Raw genomic sequence first — 7497 nt, 5'->3', positions numbered from 1 at the left:
TATATAAAATAAATAAATAAATAAAATATAAAGAATATATATGTTTGTCGTGGCCGTCATGCTCATGTGGAACCGCTCCACGTTGCCTCATAACCGACGCGTCGCTTCACGATCAATGCAACGGCCCGTGAAATCTTTAAAAGAGGACGAAGGCGAGAGAAAATAGAGGAGGAGAACCGGAGAGAGTTGGAAGACGAAGAGGAAGAAAAAAAAGGACCGAAGAGAGAGGATCGCAGATTGAAGACGAAGGCGAGAAAAGAAAGAAGAAGACGGTGAAGAAAGAAGAAGAAGGAAGAACAAGCGACAGAGAAGAAGAAGGAGAAGGTCTAGTTCATTTCCTCCCCTTTCCAGACTTCTATATATATATATATATACATAAGAAGAAAAGCTGTTGTTGTTGCCTTCTGTACGTTGTTGCTGCCGTTGCTGTTGCTGGTGCTACTGCCTTTGTTGCTCTCATCTACCAACGTTGCTGCCGCCATTGTCACTTGATGTTGTTGCTGCTCGCCACTGATGTGTCGCTATTGTCACTGCCGCCGATGCTGTCGAAGTGATGCTCTTTCCTTGAAGTCTCCAAAAAGGATCCAGACAACAATAGCCGCCGTCAGCGCGAAGATAGTGACACCAGCCCTTTGATACACGTGAGAGAAAAAGTGAGAGCTTGAGATGGAGAAGTCGTTTGATCACGTGTTGAAGCCGGCTTGCGAAGGCTGTAGATTGGCATTGATCTCGTGCTGAAGATGGCGAATGAAGACTGTAGATCAGCATCGGAACTCTATGGGAGTACAAATTCCGATCAAGTATCAATGCAAAAAAAAATGAATAAATAAATAAAAATTTATCTTGGAAGATGTAGTACTGGACTGCCGCTATTTTCAAAGAAGAAAGGTGCTAAGAATAAGTGGTTGCCTCATTGGAATACACCGCAAGGGCAGGAGAAATACAAGAATATGAGACTGGTCAACGTCTGTTTCAAGGACACCCAGAGGATGCTCACTTGCTCAGCCTATAACATATTATCTTCTAGTGTTGCATGGGAAGAAGTTTAAAGCCTTGCCTGTTGGTTCCTAGTAAAATTGCACAATATAAGCAACTAATGGTGCTGTTGCTGCTTTTGATGAAGTAAGAAAAGCTGAGCTCATGGTTAGTGATGTGTCAAATGGTGGTCATCTAAAAGAAGTAAAAAATGATGATAGAAACCATTACGATGAGCATGAGGAAGATGAAGAAGAAGAAGAGACAATAAAAAAAATATATAAGTTTTGTTTGGTTTCACAATGAAACCCGTATATAAACTTCTGAGCAGCGTGCTGCCACGTATATTGCGAGTCTTGCGAGGGCATTGGTCTATTGCCATGGGAAGCATGTCATTCACAAGGATATCAAGCCAAAGAACTTGACTTGATATGGAGGGCCATCGTAAGATTGTAGATTTTAGATAGGCTGTTCAATCAAAGAGGCGTGCCATGTGTGGCACCATAGATTACCTTGCACCTGAAATGATAAAAAAACCAAAGAACATGGCCATACTGTTGATAACTGGATATTAGGTGTTCTTTGCTATAAGCTTCTTTATGGTGTTCCACCATTTGAAGAGCCGGACCAAAATGACATCTTCAGGAAGATCATGAAGGTAGATCTGAACTTCCCATCAACGCCTCGTGTGTCTCCAGAAGCAAAGGATTTGATCACGAAACTTCTTGTAAAGGGTTCATCCAAGCGACTCTCCTTGAAGAAGATCCTGGAGCATCCCTGGATTGTAAAAAAAAAAATAAAATACAGATTTGGAATTAGCATGTAACAAGGAATTTCAAACGCCACTTAAAATGCTATAATATACTAATGCTAGTTATGCACATCCTTCTAATTAACAATATGAGGACTAATTGTCCATTTTCAAAAAAAAAAATTAAAAAAATAAAATATATAAAATATATAAATAATAATAATAATGATAAAATATATTTCCAAAGGCCCTTATTTGAAGAAAGAAATGCAACCCAATATTGTATATAATGATGTATAGGGGGATCCACCATTTAAAAGATTGAAGATGCATGTGGAAATGAGCAAATGATGATATATTTACGTGGCTCATGCATGGGATACATAAATCAAAGTCATGCACTTTTCATTTGTGCATTTGTTGTATATATATATATATATATTCAAAAGTTCATGGCCCACCACAAAAGAGAGGCACATGGGAATGACTAAGTAATAATAATAATAATAATAATAATAATAATAAAATATATAGGCATTTTGCAAAAGCTTAACAAAGCAATGGATGATGCTTATTCAGTAACACAATAACAAGTAAGAAAAGGGTTCTCTGGCCTCCAAGCTTGGATACTAATTTGATGCAAAGTAACTTATAGGCCATGAACATTGTGGTTGATTAATGATAACTTGTTTTGCACCTTGGTTATCTGTCACGGAAAGTTAAAACCTGTGCAGATATGTTAAGCTGAATTCTTGGTAAGCTTTGTAGAGTAATCTTAATAAGGACCGACGTTGAGAGATCTGAAACACTTGTTTTGGTGTCAACTGTGTGCTGAAAGTGAAACATTTCTTTTAAGTATGCAAACAATCATGCTGAAAATCCAAATCTGGCATTATCAACTGGTCTTTTGTTTGAAGCATTGGTGAACTTCCACAAGGCCAAGTTCAAGGGAAGCTTTATGTAATTTGTAAAGAATGATATAAAATATTTATATTACAATGGGATGAGTTATAGAAGCTGCTAGCCTTTTATGTCATATAAGGATAAGTGAGCCCTACCCAAATGCATGAGAGTTTGCAAAGAGCACTTGTAAATTTTATCAAGTGTGGTCTCCACTGATGTGATAAAGGTTGTATTTGATGGACGTATACCATTAACCATTATTAAAAAAAAAATAGATAATTGCTGATGTGGAGATTTCAGGTGGAGCCCACATATTTTTTTATTACATGGAAATATCCTATTCTACATCAAAAATGCCAATTTATTTAATGGGAAATTAATTCATGTCTGACCACTTGTTTGGTTAAAAAACTTCAAACTAGCAAAAGATGATTTGAAGGATTTTGATTGTGAAGTACCGACAAGAATGATTCGAAGCAATGGCACAAAAAAATGCTTATCTCGAGATAGCGGCAATGTCTAAAATAAATATAAATTTAAAGGCAACAATGAGATCTATACTTTAAGGTGACAACAAGGCATACAACGTGGCGACTAGACATGGCCACGGTTCGAGAACCTGCGGATTACGGTTCTCGAACCGCCGATTCGAGTTCAAGAAACCTTGAACGGAACCCGAACTCACCTAAAGCAAGGTTCTTGGCGGTTCGGTTCCGGTTCGGTTTCGGTTCCCGATTCTGGCGGTTTAGTTCAACTGATTCCGGTTTGACTGGTTCATACGGTTCGGTTTTTTTAACTAAATAATTCAATAATTCAAATTAATTAACACAAAAAAATACAAGAATTAATTTAATACTAATATAAGATAGTAGGTTAAGTTAGATGACGTATACGGTATACCCGAGGTTTCAATGTTTTATTTATTTTTGTTGTTATTATTTTTTTAATGTTCATGTATGTTATTTGTTTTTTCTTTAGGAATTGTTTTTATTTTTCCTTTTTTTCTTTTTGATTTCTAGTATACTTATATAAGTTTGCATAGTTTACAAATTGAAAATCTTGGGAGTTTTTATCTATATATTGGAATATATATATATATATATATATATATATATATATATATATATATATATATATATATATCTTTTAAATGATCAACAAAAATCGAGCAAATTGATATATATACACATATATATTCATGTTTATTTTTATTTTATTTATTTATATATTTTTTTAATGATTCAAATGTTTTTACATGAGAGCATTTTTACTCAGAGTATATTTTCATTTATATAAAAATAAATATAATTTAATATGAACTACGTTAATTTTTGTAAGTTTCAAAAAGCGGAAGATATATAAAAGTCTAGTCTTTGTTTTTTTATATTAAATTATAAAAAAATAATATGGAAATCTACTAAAAGAATTGAATATTTAAGTACTTCTCGTTAATTAAATTGTTTTTAATAAATCCATATTTAATTTGTAACTCAATAATTTGTGGCATAATCAATTAATTATAATCTTATCCTCTCGCATGAGTAACAAAGTTTCGCATGAGCACGAAGACATATAAGTTGGACGAATGTCACAAATCATACCTAATCGGCTAATCAAGTATTCGAAATCGGACCTAATCAATAATCAATTTGGTTAATATCTTTAATTAATTATTTAAAATATCTTTTAAACATGCAATTACTTAATTAATTACTAATTAATGATATTAACAAAAATAAAAAAACCTAATCATAAATGACTTTATTTATATAGTATGACATTATTCATATTATATTTATATAATATAATATGAACTTTTGTTTGAACCTTTGGTTGAACAGGTATGTGAGCTCACGGTTGAATCAGCATATGGAATCACGGTTGGAACCGCCGGTTCCACGGTTTTTAGATTTTTGAAACCGGAACCGAACCTTATATGAAGGTTCGGTTCCGCTTTTAGAGACGATTACGGTTTTCCGGTTCGGTTCCGGTTTTTGGCGGTTCGTTCCGGTTCGGTTCCACTGCTTTTGGTTCAAAATAGGCCACGCCTAGTGGCGACAAGGCATCATGCACAAAGAAGCAGCAACGATATATATATATATATATAATGAATAACAAAATTTATAATTCATATATTTTCTCGCCTTTTACTTGTACTTGAGCCCTTAATCGGAGGTTTCTAAGATCTCAGTCTGGGGTAATTAATAATGGAGGCTTGCCTCTATTAGGAATGGAAGAGCCTACAAAGATAAAAATAAATAAAATAAAATAATATTTGTGATTCGATATATCGCCTAGTGTCTCTTCACCGATACGACACCAGGGCGCGTATTTTCGATCCCACAATCTATCCATGATAACACCAGAACAAGATTTTCAGTGTCTTCAACATAATCCATGATAATATTTGCATTTTTACCACACCGGGAGAAGGAGTTCATGCATGAAGTCAAGGCTATGCTTAATAATAGTATACTAAAAAAATTCAAGCTAATTCTTGATTGAGTTAGGGCTGCAGAAAAGCAGTGAACGATCATAAAATTACTTTTTGGTAATTGCATAATTAAGTGGAGTTGGATAATAATTAAAAATATTATTATTTGCCCCAGCCATCTTGAACATTGCCCAAATAAGTACCTCTTATGTTACCCTTAAAATCATAGATAATATTCATCCAATATTTTTTTATTGACTAAAACGCCCATACTCATTTACAAAAATTCTAAGATATTTGATTAATTAATACTAATTAATAATATATTATTAATTAAATATTATTAGTTAATAATATAATATTATTAATAAATATTATTATATTAATTAATATCATTATTAATTAATATAGTAATAATTAATGGAGACATTTATGTAAATAATGAAGAGAATCATGTATAGGTTTCATGTAATTGTAAATAAAGTTATAATTTTGTCTTTTATCATAGGGATAATTTAGTACTCTATAGTATTGATGACCAAAGAGTAATGTATGAACAATACAATCAAATGAGGGTTCAACCCATTATTACCTAAATAATGGGTAATACATGAACAATACTTGCCCATGTATTGCCTAAATAACTTATCATTGAGCTAAGTGTTAACCAAACGTAATAATTAAAAATAAAAAACCAGATAACATCACAATTTGCCACAATCTAATGGAAAAGTCTTGGTTTTAAAGTACCAACAAAGCAATTTACATTATATACATAAGATCACAAACATGAATTATATATATATATATTTTTAAAGCACTAACAGAAAATTTCAAATTTTACAGGGGTGTATCTATAAAATCTCAAATAATTTGGGTACTATTTCCAAATGCGCACAGTAGCTTCTCTTCGTTTTCCTCTCTTCCCATTTTACCCCTCATCCGCCATCGAATTTTCAAACCCTGGGATCCCATGCCGGAGAGGTCTCAACGGCGGCGAGGCCTCGCCGATCCGGCGGGGACTGGGGTGGCTTCTCGCCCTGCTTCGTCTTCTTCGGAGAATCCTGGGAATGGGGCCAGCTTACGTTGATCGTGTTCTTTTCAAGAACCTCGTCGAGATGGTTCCTCTTGTCGAATCCCTCATGGTATTCTCCCTCTCTTTCCTAATTCTTCTCCGCATTCGCCATGAATCGCTTGTTTAGGTCTTCATTATCTGATTTTCTAGTGGTTTTTTTGGTTAGGGTCGGAGATCAACCTCCGAAGGTGAACCAGCTCTGTTTATGAGTTCACTTTTTTTTTTGATAAAAAGTTCATTTTTGTTTATCTTTTTTTTTTTTAAAAAAAAATTCAAATTACTGGATATATATTCCTCTTGGATTCACTCGCACGCGTTTAATTTGAAGGGTTTTTTTTTTACCTTAGAATTCATGTGCATTCTGAAATAGCTTTGGTTTTATATGAATTTGGATTCTGTTCTGTGAGTTCATTGTTATTTTATCTTCTTGTTTTCAGAATTTTTCTTTTTTTCTTTTTTATCTTTAATTTTTTGTTATCAGAAGTGAAGGAATGAAAATATGAGTTCATATAAATTCTTGGATATCCCTGCTTAGTTCAGTTCAAAATGTGAAATTTTTGCTAAACTTCTGGGAATTCTTGTGTGGGTTGTTGCACATAGGTTTGCTTTCATTGGACTTAGTTACTATTGAATTGATTGAACTACCTGTGAAGTTGATGATTTGTACTTCTCCGTCCCATTATAAGTGTCCGCGTTTAGAAGCTTTCCATGTCCCAACTTACTTGTTCACATACCTACTTTAAGGACTAATTTTTAAATTTAATCTTACTAACTTATTTAAATGCACTGTTCTACCATGATCATCTTAAATGGACAGTTTTAGTGAATGGAGAGAGAAATGGGCAAAATGGGAAAAGGGATGCTAAATATTCATGAAATTTTTAATTCAAACTACTTTTCTTACACTTCGTGAAATTGTTAAGGTGGACGTCTATGATGGGACGGAAGGAGTAAGTTCAAGAAACTAATTCATTGATCATTGAATTTGTTTCTTTTTTTGGCACTGTTGTTTGTTTTTATGAGTTGAAGTTCTTTATTTTGTACTTGTCATGTATTCCTTCATAAACAAATTTTCAGGTTTGTTATCATAATTCTATTCATATTATGTTGGTTGCCATTGAAGTGAGGTTGTCAATCTTGTTTCTTGTTGTTTCTTATATAACTAGAAATTTTTTCAATTTTCTACTTTTCACGTGATGCTATTTTTGTTGTTGATTCTTTTGTGAGGTTATTTAAAAATTTTGACAAATACAAAAATTATACACACTCACTTCTGAACAATCCTAGTGCATTTCTTTAAAAACAAACTTTTGGGTTCTTCTCTGCAATGTTGTTGATGTTGTGCTGACACCATAGGGG

The 7497-nt window shown here is 33.4% G+C and overlaps 1 pseudogene; it reads left to right on the top strand.

Annotated features, from left to right (window-relative positions):
- The first annotated feature begins 740 nt into the window (after positions 1 to 740).
- Positions 741 to 7128, top strand: LOC120279115 (annotated as a pseudogene).
- Positions 7129 to 7497: the final 369 nt, after the last annotated feature.

The sequence above is a fragment of the Dioscorea cayenensis genome, chromosome 16 (genome assembly GCF_009730915.1).
Source record: "Dioscorea cayenensis subsp. rotundata cultivar TDr96_F1 chromosome 16, TDr96_F1_v2_PseudoChromosome.rev07_lg8_w22 25.fasta, whole genome shotgun sequence".
Classification (NCBI taxonomy): Eukaryota; Viridiplantae; Streptophyta; class Magnoliopsida; order Dioscoreales; family Dioscoreaceae; genus Dioscorea; species Dioscorea cayenensis.
The sequence above is the reverse complement of the archived record's forward strand: the minus strand, read 5'-3'. Positions and strand labels throughout refer to the sequence as shown.